The sequence below is a fragment of the Thalia democratica genome, chromosome 5 (assembly GCF_965202585.1).
Source record: "Thalia democratica chromosome 5, ktThaDemo2.hap1.1, whole genome shotgun sequence".
NCBI classification, from domain to species: domain Eukaryota; kingdom Metazoa; phylum Chordata; class Thaliacea; order Salpida; family Salpidae; genus Thalia; species Thalia democratica.
The window spans coordinates 63254974-63272104 of NC_139169.1; the positions used below are offsets into that span (position 1 = coordinate 63254974).

Sequence of the window (17131 nt, forward strand, 5' to 3'; positions counted from 1 at the left end):
TTTTTTTTTATATGAGACATTTAAAGTAAAATAGTCCTCAAAAAAATAAGACTTTAGGGTTTTTTATTAAAAAAACTATGTTTATGTTAAAACTTTATTAAAACTGTATACGATAAGAAAAATTATTAAAAATGTTGTTATTAACACAAAACTAACTAGAGAAAACTGTTTCTATATATAAATAGTTAGTGGTTTTATTAAGAAAATTAATTTATAAGAATTTCAACTTCTTTAGGTACTCCAGTTATGTCCATAATGAAAAAACTTAAATTTATTGACAAAAATCGTATTAATATTGCTAATAAAATAAATAAAAGTGTCAAAAGGCTATAACACTTTAAAAACTGTAAAGACCACAACATGTATATCTTTAAGAAATAACTTCTGTAAAAAAAAAAAAAATTACTGTTAGAAAAATTGTTTTTAAAACTTTTAACCTATTACCTATAGCCTGTAAAAACTATGTCTAATAAAAAGATGAAACAAACCTAATGTTACCCAATATTAATTTTACTAATTGAAAATCCTTTTAAATTTAATAAATTCCCATTGCTTTCATATCTTCAACTCGAGTCAAGTATGTAGAATCTGGATACCCGAATTCGCCATTAGGAAAAGGATTTGTTTTGTGATGAATGTCATTCCTAGTTATTATGTTGTCCTCATTTAAACTTATACTTCTTCCTACAGTGAACGTCCTCTTCATCTTCCAGGCTTTTTTGAACAACTCAAGGACACGGTTTCCTTCCGGATTGTCTGGTAAGTAAGGGTCCCATACCATACCACTATACCAAACACCAGGGTTCTGGTGTCTACTGTCTTGGTAATCTCCGTTCATTTCATAACAAATCTTAATCACTTCACAATCTTCATAACCGGCAAGCCTTTTATTCGTTTCTTTAATTTATCAAAAACTTTCCATGACATTCTTCCAGGGGGACAACTTCCTTCCATTTTTGGACCACAGACCCTACAGACAACGCTGAGAAACTTCACAAGCTTTTTGAATGCAATGAGTATGAAACATGTTAACGCATAGAGTCATTCTACTCACTTCTTTTCCATTATTGTATTTTTACATGCAAATATCGCAATCATCTTCACAATTAATTTGATCATTCGGAACTGGGACAAAAAATTCATCTAAATTCCCATTTTCACTTGTCTCATAATTGAACAAGAATTCTTCTCCTTGTTCAAGACAGCTATAGGGTTCATGTCAGTCCACTCATCATAACAAATTTCATTACGTGGAAAATTGACAAGCGGATTAAAATTAACAACACCTGGTCCTAATGTAATCAACATTTTTGTACCCAAGGTTAGTTTAGACTTTATCAGAGTTTTCTTTCTTTTTATGTTTTTAGACTTTTTTTTAAATAGAGTTTTTTTCATTAAACTGTTTTTTCCAGTGGAATTCCTTTTTTTCTTATGACGTTGGTACATTGTTGTATATTTATCTTATTTTTCTGTAAAATAGTTCAATTGAAAGTTAAGAATATATTGCTTTTTTTATTACAGCATGAATGTTAGAACTGTTAAGTGGGTTTATATTCTAATTCAAAATACTTAACACGATGTGGCTTTAGAAAATAATAGAAAAGTTTTATTTTTTTTTCTTAAAGGTTTTTTACATCTACAGACGTATTTGATATATTATTTTCAGATTGCTTGTTAACATACTATTAGTTTTATTTAATAACTTAAATAACATCAACACTGCTAAATTACTTGATTATACTCCACTTTTCACTAAAAAGTATACTATCATGTTTGCAAAAAACATTAAATTTGTCAATTGAAAATTGCATTACTGGAAAATAATTCTAAAAAAAAAAAAACTTAGTTTAGAAGTTATAGATTTAAAAGAATTTGTACTGACATATTGCTCATAAAAACAAAATATTAAATTAGACAAAAAAATAATTTTCTACTTTGAAAATTGGTTCTTAAGTTTTTTGTTTTTGAAATGAAAATAACTCACACTTTGTCAATATTGCCAAAGTTTTACTCAAATTAAACCTCAAAAGTCAATGCTTGTATCATAGAAAATAACAAGTTATTAATTTCCCATAACAAATCATTCTCAAGTTTTAAACCATATGAACAGAAAAAATTTGACTTATAGAAATTTTATATGAATTCTAATTTTTGTAATTTATTAAAAAAAAGATTTAGCATGAATTTGACTGATTAAGCCTGAAAGCTATGAGCCCTATAGATTTTAGAAGTTATGAATTAGCATTATGTTTAAATCATTTTTAAGATTTAGTTACTGGACTGAAAATAAAAACTTTCTAAATTCAATTCAAATAACATTTCCAAACAATAAACTATCAGCTTTTTTACTAAATTGGAGTAAAAATTAATAATCAAGTGCTCTGCAGAGCTTACCAAACTGTCTGTTATAATCTTTATAAAGTATTTTAAAAAGAATATACGGACTAGTTATCTCATTTAGTTATCTTTATTGTATTAATTTGATTCAGTCACTAATTATTAACTTATTTAAAACATTTATAAGCAGATCTAATGTAAATTCAGGTACTAATTAGATTGTACTTTTTTTTTACAATGATAATCAGCTTATAAAATATCTTAGATAATTTGTTTAATAGCAACTTTTTTAAAAGTTAAGAACAATATTGACCATTTAAAAGACTTTACCATAAAAATTAAAAAGGTGATTTTTGAACAAGTATATAGATGTTAAACTATTAATGTATTTTCTTACTTATCTACATAAACTTTCATTTTTAAAAGTTATGTCAGCCTGTATTAAGGTTATTTTTAGAAAAGTCATTATTTAAATTTTTTTTAAGACAATAACTTATAAAACAATGTAAGAAAGCTAATCAAAATACTGAACAATACAATTCGTGCAGATTTTTAATTAAAAATTTTAGCTATTAAAAGCCTTTTTCAAGTTTGAAAAAAACTAACTTACTTAAGTAAGATATTTAAAATGTGAAGTTATTAATAAAATGTAAAAACTCAAAAAAAAAAAATTCTAATACTACAATACAAGTAGTATGACAAAGATAAACACTTTTTTCAAATTATAATGAAATTAAATGAGATAAAAGTTATAAATATTTGTAGTTATATTATCCTCGTTATCAATAAGTTGAGATCTTTAGTTGTTATCTTTTAATACAGAAGTTTTACTTATATAAATATATATATATATATATTTATATTTATAAAATGAAAATCTTTACATCTTGAATCAAACATGTTCATTTAAAAAGCCCTTAAGGTGGGCTCCGTGTGAAAGATTTGATTTATCAAGTTAACTAACTTAATTATATACACATATATATTCAATAATAAATTATATTTATATATATATATCAGATAAGCTGCAAAAATAAAAAAATGGGATTGATTTAAGATAATTAAGTTTAAATTTTTTAGTAGAGTGTTAAAATTTAAAAAAAAAACTTAATTATATTACTCTTACAACCGTTTCACTCATGAAAAAGTCAATAAATGATGAAAAACTAGATTTTTTGTTTAATTTCAATAGACAGCTTGTTTAGAGACTCTAGAAAATTTTTAAATTAAATTTTCTTGTACAACTGTCTTAAATATAATTTTTTTAAACCTCAGATTTATGTGGAAACTTAATAATATTTCAAAATGTTTTTTTGTTTAATTTAGTTCAATGCTTGACCTACGTATACACCTATCTGAATCATTTTCAATGCTAGAAAAAAACGTAAGTACAAAACATAAACAGCTAATACTGCAAACGAATGGATTCAGGTTGATTACCTGGATCAGGTGGAAATAACGGGAGTGGCCACGCAGGGGAGGGGCGACGGTGAAGCTGTTCAGGGATACGACCAGTAGGTGTCGCAGTACACCGTCAGCTTCAAAAGTGACAAAAATGGAGTTTTTCAGTTTGTGACTGATGAGAGCGGAGCGACTATTGTGAGTTTGGAATATATTAGTTTCGTTATTAATCTAAATATACATAATTTGAAATCAAAAAGTATATTCAATTATGACAAATAATCATTATTTTTAAGACGCTCTTGCTTTATTTATACAAAAAATCAAAACAGTTGTTTCCTGGAAATTACGACAAGGAAACGGTAGTTGCAAACCAGTTTCCGTCCACAATAAAAGCGAGATACTCCAGAATCAACCCGACAGTCTGGCACAATCACGTCAGCTTGAGATTCGAGTTCTTGATTTGCTAAATTTGAAAAAGTTTCATTCGACTGACTACTCGGCATTTGTGTGTATACTTATGAAGTTTTACAGATTTGTGTTTACTTTATTTGTAAAAACTTAATGTTAACATGTCTTTGAGTTTGCAAAAGTATTAAATACATTTTGTAAATCTTTTTTTTTGCTTTAAAAATTTACTAACTCTCTTGTATTCAGATAAATGCTTTTTAAAATATACTCATTATTATGATAAACAATAAAATATTTTAAAAGCTTTTTTACCATGAAAAAAGTGTTTATAACAATAAACTTTTTCTAGTTTAGAAAATACATAGTTTGTCGTGTAACTAAGTGTATTTGAAGACAAAATGTATACTCTTTTTTTTTAGTAAACTTTTTACATAAATTCAAAACGATCTTAGAAAAGTTTATGCGTAATATCAAAATTTTGAAAACGATTTTATAATTTCTATAGATACTAGTTTGGTTTTAAAATTTAACTTTAAACTGTTTAAAGCAAAAAAAAAAGTATTGATTAAGTTTTATGAATTCGTTTATAAATTTTTAACTTTTATTACTGTATACTAGATAAAGTCGGCATCGATTTTTGCAAAAGGAATGTTTGAAGTTAAAAAAAAGATAAATTTTGCAAAAATTTATAAATTTTTATTTAGATACATTGATGTTAATATTAATATATTTTTTTCTCTAAAATAAATATTTTTAGAACTGTTTAAAATCATGATATAAGATCTGTATGCTTATGTTGAAAAAAAAGGTAAAACAAAGTTTAAAAACAGTGAAACAAATTATTACGAGACAATGTTAACTTAACTAACTATAACTTTTTATAAAAGTATATTAAAAACTTCACGTATTATACACTGGCTCGACTATTTTATATTATAATCTAGACTTTTAGCAGATTATGTTAAAAAGTATTTGACAAAGATAAACTTAAAACGATATTATTTTTTACGAATAAACTTTATACCACTAGGCAAGATATATGACTTAGTTATAATTTTATTATTTGATAAAATAATGTTAAGGATTTTACTAATTATGGTTTGCTGTGATAATGCTTACTATTATCTATGAAAAAATAGACTGTATCAGATAAAACAACTTTGATCCGAAATCTAATAAACTCTACAAACCAAAATAATGATCATTATTATAAATGATATGATAATCTACATTTGATGAAAGATACAAAACAAAATATTTGTCAATTTATTTAACAACGACCTGAGCAAGCTAGGAGGCAGTAAGGTGTTAAAGGGAAAAGTGTGTGAGTAAAAAGGTATCAAAATGGGTAATTTTAAAAGCTTATGAGAAATTCTAAACTAACTTAAGAATTTTTTAGTAACATATAGTGGCGATCACTTTTTTAGTTTTGTGAAAAGGAAAATTGAGATGGGAAACCCTGGTTTTGAAATATATACTTTTAAATTAAAAAATTTAAAATGTTTCATAAACCGTTTTTTATGCTATAATAAAGGTAATGTATAAAAATATAATTTGACATAAAAAATATTTATACTACTTACAAAGCATTACACGGATTGTACTTTAACTTTACGTAATTAATTTAATTTACCGCGTATTTAGCTACTTTAAATATATATATATTTTTTTGTTTTTATAAAATTTTGTTATTAGTATATTTTTTACTTATTATTAATTTATTTTAGCTTTATTAGTAGTCATTTATTGCTATTTTTATTACAATTTGTTTTTCTTGAATCACTATCACTATAGGTTTAGCGTAATGGTTTTTTTACAAAATTTTAGCACTTGTCCTTGTAGAAAAATCTATATAAGTGTTATACTACTGCGGTGCACTACATTAGTTGCGTTCTGTTTGAGTCTAAACTCTTACAAAATATATCAACTTGATTTTTTTTTCTTATTGAAATTTTCATCAAAATCGGTACACACTTATGCTAACACACCGACTCAGTATATTTGGTAATTGGTATTCAAAAAATCGTTTAACTTTTTGAGTACTAGATAAACGTAACTGAAAAAAAGTAAATTAAGCAGAGAAAATAAATAATAAAGGATAAAGATGATACAATCCTTTTTTTTAGTTTTTTTCTTTTTTTTTGGTGGCACGCATGCGTCAGTGTCCCTCCCACGCTAAGCCCCTGGTATGAAAATTTATATATATATAATTTATTGAAATGGCGATTTTAAAAATTCTGGAAAATATGTTTCATAAAGACAAAGAAGATTGTCTCTAATCTTCAGCGAGTTCAAATTTAAAATAAAAAGCACTTTGGTAAACAAAGATGCAAAAGTTTACAAAAAAACAAAAACAATATGACGTAATAATTGAACATTGTACATTACAAACATTCAGTACAAAAATCGATCTACCATCTAAATAATCAAACAACCAAAATTAACGAAAACAACAGTTAATTGACTATAAAATACTTTAAAATTTGTTGTATTTTAAGAGGAGCTTTTTCATAAGTCGACAAGACGATATAAATTCGCTCCTAATATTTAAACAACCTTCCTTTTTTAACGCATACATAACGGCTGTAGATTCTTTTAAGCACAGCCTATAAACAGGGTTGTTACCATCTGCTATTGGCTGTTCTTTTTTATCACCTCCCAAGTTAAATTAAAATTAATGTTTTTGCGCTTAAGGCCGCAAACATACTTCGAAAGCTCAGTTTCATTTTCGTATACACCACCTTTAAAGGATTTTTTATGGTTGGCATACCGAAATCTGAATTGAGTGGAGCATAGGCCGATGTAGAACTTCTTTTCAAGGTCAGAGTTAACTGTTGCCTTGTAAATAATGTTCTCTGACCGGCAATTGCCCCCCTTCAAGTTATGTTTACAGCCACCAGCGCAATTACACTTATTTATGATTAAATTACTTTTGTCTAAAATCCTTTGGTTATGTGACTTAATTAATCTCTCGAAATTCGCCATACATGAATAACTGATTCGCATATTATGTTTGTTAAATATCTAGATAATGGGTTATTTTTGTTGATATGTTTTTTTACTAGATTTATAAATTCTCTGCCGATGTTTGTTTTAATTAAAGTACAGAATGGGGAATTATACCAAATTATATTTCGCTTTCTTTTACTTTTATTGTTCGTTTTGTTTTTTTGCTCCGTTGTTTCAAAATTAAGTTTATCATCGCAATTTTTCATTATTAGTTCGTAATCTTGCTTTGTCTTTAAAAAGTTTTCTTCGTTGCTTGATCTTTTATTTAAACGTCGATTAATTTGATATGCAAACCATAAAGAAGTTATACATCGGCCTATGCTCCACTCAATTCAGATTTCGGTATGCCAACCATAAAAAATCCTTTAAAGGTGGTGTATACGAAAATGAAACTGAGCTTTCGAAGTATGTTTGCGGCCTTAAGCGCAAAAACATTGGTTTTAAATTAACTTGGGAGGTGATAAAAAGAGCACAGCCAATAGCCGATGGTAACAACCCTTTTTGTAGGCTGTGCTTAAAAGAATCTACAGCCGTTATGTATGCGTTAAAAAAGGAAGGTTGTTTGAATAAGAGGAGCAAATTTATATCGTCTTGTCGACATATGAAAAAGCTCCTCTTAAAGTACAACAAATTTTAAAGTATTTTATAGTCAATTAACTGTTGTTTTCGTTAATTTTGGTTGTTTGATTATTTAGATGTTAGATCGATTTTTGTACTGAATATTTGTAATGTACAATGTTCAATTGTTACGTCATATTTTTTTGTTTTTTTGTAAACTTTTGCATCTTTGTTTACCAAAGTGCTTTTTATTTTTAATTTGAACTGGCTGAAGATTAGAGACAATCTTCTTTGTCTCTATGAAACATATGTTCAATAATTTTTAAAATCGCCATTTCAAATAATTATTTAAAAGCCCTTCAAGTGGGCTTAGTAGAAGGTGTTTAAGTTTGAACATTAACCTTATTTTATATAAATATATATACATATTTATATTAAGAATACAGTTCTCTAACAACTGAACAAAAGTTGGTTACCTTATTTATGCGCTGCTTTTCTATAAAAAGTCAGTGTAACAAAACAGCCTAGACGCTCGAAGCTAAGCATAAAACTGAAAAGGATAAATTATATTTCTAATAGACCGAATAACACCAGTTGACAGCTTTATACTACAAGTTTGCTTACCTATTACGTCAAATTAAATCACAGTTTTTCTACATAACCTCCAATTTATTTTATTTATATAAAAATGAAAATAGTGCGTAGACATTTTTTTTTCATTTGCTTTTATATTGTCTAACATATGGTTTTTAAAGTAATTTTTTCTTATATTGTATTATAACTGTGCTAGCAAAACAAAAAAAAGTTAAGCAGTATACAGTTAAACAAAAAATTAAAAATTAATTTTTCAGAATTGTTAACTAAATATTTTATGAATTTAAAACAATAAAAAAAATACCAAAAAATTTAAATTATTATACAAAATACGCTGAAGTGAAAAACAAAATAAGTTTTAATAGAACAAAACTAATTGATAATCGTAGTTCGTTTGATTAAATTATTAAATAAATTATATAATTTATACAATACAACATACGTTGTTTATAATTTACTAGGGTAGTTTCAACCTATAAGTTCACAGTATCTACCATACAGAGTATACAAGATATCTTGGAATAACCATATTCTCATGAGCTCGAAAAATAGAATAATTTGATTCATATTCGTGTTTGTAGGATGACTTAGAAATTTTTCTTCCTTCAGAATCAACTATAAAATCCAGTTTTCGTTTCTTTTTAGTGTAGTTGTCAACATACGTTTCAAAAGTGTTTTCTTTACAAGCAATATTCTTTTGTTCATCTTGTGGCTTTCTTCTGCTTTCAACAGAACTCAAGTACTTGGAACTTAAAATCTCATTGACGAACACAAAAGATTCATTTTCATCTTTTTTCTTCAATAATGAGTAGGAGCAAGCCAAATTGCTGCAGTTGGTCAGGTAAACTCCCGGTCCGTAAGATCCCGTTCCTGACAAGTAACCTTTTTCCAGGATGCCGGCCCCGCCTTTGCAACCCGTTCCATGGAACAACATCAGGTTCTTGCTTTTCTTCACCACCGGTTCTCCATTCTCAACAACACTATATAACTTTGTAGGCGCAGCTAAATATTTTCCTTCTACGGTCGAACACGTGTAAGCTTGCATTATAATCGGGTAGTCTTCATTGCTCGTATTCATTTCTTTTACAGAGTACTTTGAGTTAGGCGGACAGTTTTCAATTGTCTTTAGTGCTTCAGAATCAACAACTTTACTTTTTGCTGATAGGTTACCACACGATGTTTCAGACATCTTTAAATATTGCTTTAAAACTGGTAAATTATATCTAAAATGTTAAAAAAAATTAACTATTATGTTTTTAATACAGGTGTTTTTTTTAGTTAACTAATTTAACTATAGTGAGTTTTTGATTCCTTTTCTAACTTAGTCATTGAGATAGAAGTTTTAAAAATAAGTAATAACATCTAATTTTATTTTCTAATAATAAAATAGATGTCTATTCAAACAACATTATTAAGGTTTATAAGGAAAAAAAAAAATTCTTTTTACACAATTTAAAACAAAAGAATGACTAAAAGCTATAAACTTTAGAGACACATTTCTTAAAAAAAAACAGTTGATTAATGAAGTATAGATTTCATATCAGCTTAGATCTATGTTACTATATCACTGGTATTCTGACAAAAGTAATTTTTCCATATCACTCAACAAAATTTATAATTTTTAATTAAAATAAAAATATTTACCTTTTTAAATAACGTTTTAAATAAACTAAAGTATTTACACTTTAACTAGGGTTAAATTTGCAGTTTAATAACAAATTTTCTAAAAGTTTTCATTTTCAACAGTTTAAAACATAGTCATATTATTCAATTTTGAAGATATTTAATGCTATCACTTCTACACCTCAGATAAACTTTAATTTTTATTTTTAGAATAAATGCACAAAAATTTAATAATTGCTATCGAGTTATTTAATTTGTTAATAATTTACAAAATAAATATAAAGAAAATAAATTTTATATATTTTTTAACAGCTTCAGTTTATAATCGTTTACAAATGTTATAATTCCATCGTATGATTCAAGTTAGTTTTCAACTAAAGATGCAATCAAACATACGGAAATTGCGTGATATTATTCAAATGACGTAAACGCTTAACTCTGCTATGTAGTTCAAATATCAGTTGCAAAACTTACAAAAAAATATTAAAACAAAAAATCTTTATCGTTAGCCTATATAGAATTTCAATATAAAACAATTATATGTGATCGATCTATTTTATAAGTTTTTGTCATAATTATTTGTATTAAGTTCTAAATTTTTGTATGAACTTTTTATATTAGAATAACATAATAAAAAGTTTTCTAAATCGTTTTACTAAAACAAACAAGTGAAGTAGATGTTTTGTTAATATAATTTAAAAGAAACTTTTATCTAGAATTTTATATAGGTAAAATACATTATCTATTAGAAGATTACTCAAAAAGTTTAAATAAATTATTTTAATAAAAAAAAAATATTCGACTATAAGTTTGTAGTAACACACAAAAAAATATTACAACAATAATTTTTTTAAACGTAGTAAACAATAATTTAAATTCACATATGACGAATGTCGTCTTATTTATTATCCTACATCGACGTTTAACAATACTGAATAAAGAAAAGAATATATAATTGTATTAGCGATGCTCTAAATTTAAAAGTTTTAAATTAAATTAAAACATGTACTAGCTCCTATTTTTGTTTTCTTGCGTATCTAAGTTGTTAAAAATGTTTTTTGGGACTTGTAATAAACAGCTATTCTGTTTTTTGCTACTAATCTAAGAATAGGTTATAAATTTTTAATTTTTTATTAACAAATATTCGTGTACCTAAGCTTTAAGTTACTACATTAATGGAAAAGATACACAGTTTAAGGTAACTGTGATACAAAGTAATTTTCTAACTATAAGCTACAAAGTTTATATGACAAAAATATTTTTTTTTGGCTTATGCTTGAAGTTGTTGCTGATTTGAAAAAGAAAACTTGACTTTTAATTTTTTTTTTTAAGTAAAACTACTTTTTTTAACAAAATGACTTTTTGCCTTAAAAAGCAAGAAATAAAACTAAATAAGCTTATACACCAACTTAGTTTATAACTTCTTTAAAACCATAAACAATATTTAGTTAAATGTTAACTTAACGTGTTTTTACATTGTTTTTAAATTTATTCTAAACCTAAATGTTTTATACATATAAGTAATTTTATAAAATTTATCGAGTACAATTTAAGTTTATTTGCAGCAATAGTTTTTTTCTTGACTTTGGAATATTCATCGTTAGTTTCAAAAAATTTAATCTAATTTAAATGTATAAACAAAGTTTTCATATGATATAAAAAATATCTTCTTTAAAAGTCAAACGTTTTATTATTTCAAGTGTATTAAACTTCGAATGTACAAGGAAATACGCTAGTTTATCATTTAATAAAAAATGTTTTTTTTAAAAATAGTAATAAAAGTTATATGTTTTTGTCAAGTAAGCAGACACTTTTTAAATTTTTAAACATAAATATTCTATTTTAAAATAGTTAAAATGTCTGTACTTAAGAAATGAGAAATATTATCTGCTTTGTTTATAAAACAGAGATAAACTATCAATTAGTGTGTTTTATGTATGTAAACATTTTAAAATAGATAAAGTCAGACAGTTTGTTCGTCTTAAAATAGAGGCACCTAACAATTGATAAAAATATTGTTGCAAACTTTACTATCTTATCGTTTGTTTGTGTTAAATGACATTGATTTATTAAAACAAGAGTTAACTTAGCTTTGTTTTGTTGTACAGTGCTTATTTTAAAAGTTTTGTAGTACAGAAATTTTTAGTTTGTGTAAAAACCGTGTTTTTAAGCCAGTAAGTTGCTTGTGTTTTAGAGTAAAAATTGATCATTTTTGACCGAGCACAGGTAGTATACTAGAGACTACAGTAATATTTTCACAATGTTTTACCGTAAAAACTTATTCATTAATCACAAAACAAAAAGGTGATCTTAAACTCTATAATTAGAAACTTAGTCTTAAATAGCGACTTTATGAAATTATATTTAAATTTTTTGGAACATAATTTTTTAGCGAAGAGTAATTTTAAACATATACACATTAAAAAAAAATCAAACAAATTTTGAAGGAATACTTTTAAAATGTTTTAGTTAATACATAATACGAATTTTAACAAATAGTTTGTTTTCGTAATAAAAATAAAAATAACTTTAAAATTAATTTAAATAACTTTTCAAACTTTTATTATTTAACAGCTGTTTTAAACTTTATTTATGAATAGCATTTAACTAGAAAAAGTTTATAAATTTTTAGACAACATAAACTAAGTTTAAGTAAAAAAATTAGTTGCAGTTAACAGATTGTGAAAAACTATACTATTAATATTAAAGTTATATATTAAAAACAATGCTGTGGTGAATAATATAATCTTCTTTTTATGTACTATCCAATATTGAAACTTAAATAGTTTTGTGTTAAACTTTAACACTGTTAGTTTACTCAGTATCATATTTGATTAAACACTGTTTCTTGATTATTTAAAAAGAACTAGATATTGTTAAATAAAATGAAATAAAATAAGCTTATTAACTACTCAACATTTATTTATAACATGATTTTGTTGTGCAATGTTTCTACTCGAAAAGAAAATGTTAAACACTTTTTTTTTTGCACAATTAGCCAAGTTTTCATTTTGGTTTGTTTTCAATGATTTTTTTTTTAATTTCAAGGTAACAGAGTTACCAAAGCTCAAGTTTTTGATTATTAAGGTTTGAGAAAAGGCTTGAGAAGAATGGGTAACTTTTTGAGGGGAGCCGATCATTTCTAACTCGCTATCATTTCTAACCCGATCATTTCTAACCCGATCACTTCTAACCCGATCACTTCTAACCCGATCACTTCTAACCCGATCACTTCTAACCCGATCACTTCTAACCCGATCATTTCTAACCCGATCACTTCTAACCCGATCACTTCTAACCCAATCATTTCTAACCTGATCACTTCTAACCCGATCATTTATAACCCGATCACTTCTAACCCGATCACTTCTAACCCGATCGATTCTAACCCGATCTCTTCTAACCCGATCATTTCTTACCCGATCACTTCTAACCCGATCATATCTAACCCGATCACTTCTAACCCGATTATTTCAAACAAGATCATTTCTAACCCGATTATTTCTAACCCGATTTACCCCAATCATTTCTAACCCGATTATTTCTAACCCGATCACTTCTAACCCAATCACTTCTAACCCAATCACTTCTAACCTGATCATTTCTAACCCATTGTACTTGTTTATTTTATTTTTTAATTTTAATTTAGATTTCTTTTTAAGTAACTAGTCTTTATAAAATTATTAAAGTATTTTTTTTAGTTTCCTTAAAACATTATGATTTTAATGTGTTACGTAAAAAAATTTTTAGTATAAACCTTAACTTTAGTATTAACTAAACATAAGTTTAATTTATTTTTATCACCTTTTTTTTAATATTTCTACCTACACATAATTTCAATTTTTTTCATTATTTCATATGTTTTTGTTTTTTCAATCTACTTTGAAAGACGTTTTTCGTTAATAATATTCAATTCACTAAATCATTTACTTTAAAATATTTTAAACTATTCTTTGTAGGACTTTAAGTAAGCAGTTATAACTATATTTAAGATAGATCTTATAATAATTCCCGTGACTATAATAATTTTATAATAAGCAAATTTAAAAAAGTTAACCTTTAAAATTGTAATATTCAGACACAAAAACCGTTATATTACGGTCTAAAAACTACAATTTAAGTCTGTTGTAAATGTTGTATTATTTCTGACTAATGTATTAGCGCTTTATAGTAGGTTATTTTTAAGTTTCATTTTAATAACTTTTACAAATTGTTATACAACTTGCATAGGCCTATTAAGATACTGGAATTCAAACAAACACTAGTAGAAGTAAAATATTTTTGTTATATTAAGTGAAAAATCCTGATTTTTAGGTATAACCTAGATATTAAAACAGTTATGTCGTATAACAAACTGCAAAAGTATGTTACGTTGATTGACCGTCTTGATTTCACATCATTAATAAATTCCTACTTAGTCCTAGAGCAATAAAAATCACTAACTGTTTTAAGTAATCACTAATCAGAAATTAAACAGACATATTTATTTGTATAACAAGTCCGAGGTTAATCAAATATCGCCCAGGTAATCTTCTTTAAAACCTTCACTTAAATCTATATAATATACAAAATGTTTTAATTACGACTTAAATTAGTACTTTAGTAGACAATAATTTCTTTAAAATTTACTTTATTATAATTAGTTGAAATAACGTAAGTATAAACGATATAAGTACTGAAAACATTTTGAAATAGAGTAATAAATAATTTTTGTTAAATTAAGTATAACTAGGAGCAGAAGTTTATAAAAAATACATCAAATTTTTTGTTTCCTTTAATCATTTATTTTTTCAGGCGATTATTACAAGCACCATATTTACTTTTAATTAAATACAGTAAAGCCAGCTTGAAGTCTATTGACTTTATTCTCGGTGGTTTTTTGCACCTCTAAATTTCTAAAAACAGTTTTTGTACCTCTAATTTTCTAGAAACCTATGTTAGAGTTTCACAATACAAACAATTTTATTATTTCATTATAAATTTGAAAAAAATATAAGTTAATCAAGTAACTTATACTCATATTTCATATCTAATTATCGCTGAATAATCTTAAGTTCTTGTGTTTTCGGAAACAATAAATTTTAAGAGATATCAAGAAATTTTTTAAAGAAGTTTTTATTATTAATCGTGTGAAACTGTTTTTGCAATTTTAAATTTTGATAACTTTTAAATATTTATGATAAATTTAAATTTGTTTTTCTCTATATACATCATATTTTGAATGAAAAAAAGCAAAACAATAAGTTTCCGACACTTAACTTTTATAGTTAAGTTTATTATATAATATATCTTATTTAATCTCTAAACATAACTTACCATTGGCTAAAAGAAAGAAAATTGAATTTAAGTTCTAGTAAATGACTGGTTCTAAATATTCAAAAACGTCTACCTCTACTTTTGACTTTTTAAACAGTATACACTTTCGTTTTAAGAACTTAGATTTTAATAATGATAATTTTAAATAAAATCACCATAATAATTACGATTACTAAATGATATTTTTTTAATCTGTATTCCTAATGTGCTTTGGAATTTAAATTTAGTGGTTAGTCAATGAACTTAATTTTTTTTCTTACAATTGTCTGTACCTTTGTTACAATAATGTTTATTTTAATTGTATCGATTATGCTTAAGCAAAGCGACAAAAATAATTTATAAAAAAACAATGAAATACCAAACGGTTGCACAAGTGTACAGAACCTAACTTTAAAAGTCAAGATGTGCATATCCGGTTGATTTTTGAACAAGAATAAGTTTTATTCATGAACTTTTGTAGTTTGTTTGAATTCTGACATTCTAGTATGTTCTAAAAGAATTTTATAAAAGTAACCATAAACCTTCTTTTAATAAAGAAGTGCGTAATTCAGACTACTTTGCTGATTGCTGCACTAAAATCATTGAAATAATTTACTAAATCGTTTCGATATGTGTTGCTGAAATTTTAAAAGAATGTTTTTTTTTTCTTGAAAAAATCAGAAATTAATTCTTAACTGAAAAATTGTGCAACTGTTTTTGGTTTTATTGGAACTCACTGATCGATGAAAGAATTGATGTTAAACCTGCTTATTATGGAGTCAAAACCAGATTTGTTAAAAACCTTCTTCTTTAAATCATAAATTAGTCGATTAGTATCATACTAAAGTGTAAAATTCTTTTGCTGATAATCTATAAATATTAGACAAAACTATAGTTTATGATTTTAAGGTATATAAATTTGCGTCTCTTTCTTAAGTGTCATTCAGTTTAAGTGGCCCAGACTTTGATGCCTGGGTCTAGCCTAGTATAACAAACTTCCAATAGCAATGAATATCAAAAACTAAATTTTAACAAAAGCTTTCTAAACATTAAGTTTTAGTTTAAACAAAACTAACTAAATTTCATAAAAAAACTTTGTTGAGATTAATTTGTTTTTAAAACAAATCGTTATATTAAAACAATAATAAACAAATCTATTAGTACAGATCGGGTTAGTAGTTGTCGGGTTAGATCGGGTTAGAAAAGATCGGATTAGATATGATCAGGTTAGAAGTGATCGGGTTAGATATGATCGGGTTAGAAATGATCGGGTTAGAAATGATTGGGGTAAATCGGGTTAGAAATAATCGGGTTAGAAATGATCTTGTTTGAAATGATCGGGTTAGAAGTGATCGGGTTAGATATGATCGGGTTAGAAGTGATCGGGTAAGAAATGATCGGGTTAGAAGAGATCGGGTTAGAAACGATCGGGTTAGAAGTAATCGAGTTAGAAGTGATCGGGTTAGAAATGATCGGGTTAGAAATGATCGGGTTAGAAGTGATCGGGTTAGAAATGATCGGGTTAGAATTGATCGGGTTAGAAATGATCGGGTTAGAAGTGATTGGGTTAGAAGTGATCGGGTTAGAAGTGATCGGGTTAGAAATGATCGGGTTAGAAGTGATCGGGTTAGAAATGATCGGGTTAGAAGTGATCGGGTTAGAAATGATCGGGTTAGAAATGATAGCGAGTTAGAAATGATAGTAAACCCTTTTTGAGATAGTTTGCCAGAAAATATTCATTGCAAGGTAAACTTGTTAAAAAGTTATGTCCATACAAATTTTTTATAATTTTAGCTTGATGTATGACTGCAATTCTATTTATTAAAAACTTGCACTTGTTTTATTTATTTTGTTGTTTTTTATTTTTAATAATAGTCCCTAATGTTAAGGCTTAGACTAAAGA

The 17131-nt window shown here is 26.0% G+C and overlaps 1 pseudogene; it reads right to left on the bottom strand.

Moving 5' to 3' along the window:
- Positions 1 to 535: 535 nt before the first annotated feature.
- Positions 536 to 838, bottom strand: LOC145836727 (E3 ubiquitin-protein ligase DTX3 pseudogene; annotated as a pseudogene).
- Between the last annotated feature and the right edge of the window lie 16293 nt (positions 839 to 17131).